At 43.6% G+C, this 1,497-nt stretch overlaps 1 non-coding gene across 1 annotated transcript; it reads right to left on the bottom strand.

Moving 5' to 3' along the window:
- Window positions 1-888: 888 nt before the first annotated feature.
- On the bottom strand, window positions 889-961 carry trnav-cac (transfer RNA valine (anticodon CAC)). Its single transcript has one exon. It is a non-coding gene; the product is annotated as a tRNA-Val (tRNA).
- Between the last annotated feature and the right edge of the window lie 536 nt (window positions 962-1,497).

Genomic DNA, 1,497 nt, shown 5'->3' with positions numbered 1-1,497 from the left:
TGCTCTCTCCATAGTTGCGACCTTGTGTTTAAAGCATATTTTCGTTTAAAGGTTGGTTTAGGGATGAGCCGGTGGGCGTCAAAACGTGCCGTGGATCGAGACCGGGTTGGTTATTGCGGGAAGAGCAAATCAACTGGGCCGAAAAATCAACTGCAGCTCAAGCAAGAAATAAAATAGGAGTTAAAGTAACCAATGTCGGAAGTGGGAAGGAGACTGCGACCTGAAAGCAGTGCCTTAGACCGCTCGGCCATCCTGACGGATAAATAGCACTTTGCCTCGCCACCCTTTCCACATTGAGACCCCCCCGGAGAAAGGTTCATTCACTCGAGTGCTTGGTGATATAAATGCTGCTGGAAAGGCTCGGTGAGCGGGATGCCACCTCCCCGGGTTTTCCTGAGCCTATTGTACTTTATTCCTATTTAATGACGGGAATATTCGCAATCAGTAGCCAAAAAGGATTAAAAGCTGAATCACAGAGAAATGGAAATCCTCGTTAAATCTGATAATGCTGTAAGTAAAACTCGCTGGTGGTCCAGTGGTTAAGATTCGCCGCTTTTACCACTGCGGCCGGGGTGCGATTTCCAGCCAGAAGAGCAACTTTTGAACACTTGTTATATTAATCGCATGGAAGAAAAAAAAAACAATATTTTTGTTATTCACCATTAATTAACCGATAACGTTATTTTGCAGAATGAAAGGCCACTGAGGGATGTTGGAAAAGTTTAATAATGTCTTTTGTGCGATGAACTTTTTATTCCTTCTCATTTTACACACTGTATTTTGAAGGGCTCCGTTTAAAATGTTCAGTGCTCGTGAGACCACGAATTTGTGTCGAACTGAACAAAACAGGCTCTTTCACAGAGGACAGAAAAATCTGCCCCAAAATAATACTCCCGCCCGGGATTGAACCGGTAACCTTTCGCGTGTGAGGCGAACGTGATAACCACTACACTACAGAAACCTCTGATCTGGTTACCAGCCAGAAGTTAGAATGACTGTATTGATTCTCTTTCATAATTATTCACTTGATCGAAGTTGCACAAGTCACAAAAGAAAAATGTTCATTTCAAAGTTATTAAACTCCCAAATGTGGCCTGTCTTGTTTGGACAGGGGTTGACCCTGACGTCACAGCCTCAACAAAGCATTTTCTCAACATTTCCATTGGGAACAGGAGGAGGCCATTCAGCCCATTGAACCTGTTGCGCCCTTCAATTAGATCAGAGATGATCTGAACCTCAAATCAATTTATCCGCCTTTGCTCGCTATCCCTCGATACCCTTACCCAACAAAAATCTATCGATCTCAGTCTTGAAAGCTTCAATTGACCCCCAGCATCCACAGCCTTTTGGGGGACAGAGTTCCAGACTTCTACTGCCCTTTGTGTAAAAAAGTGCTTCCTGATTTCGAACCTGAATAGCATGGTTCTAATTTTAAGATTATATCCCCCTCGTTCTTGATTCCCCAGAGGAAATTGATTCTCTCTCTCTATTCTATCG

The sequence above is a fragment of the Heptranchias perlo genome, unplaced genomic scaffold (assembly GCF_035084215.1).
Source record: "Heptranchias perlo isolate sHepPer1 unplaced genomic scaffold, sHepPer1.hap1 HAP1_SCAFFOLD_47, whole genome shotgun sequence".
Classification (NCBI taxonomy): domain Eukaryota; kingdom Metazoa; phylum Chordata; class Chondrichthyes; order Hexanchiformes; family Hexanchidae; genus Heptranchias; species Heptranchias perlo.
This window is presented reverse-complemented; position numbering and strand designations above follow the sequence as displayed.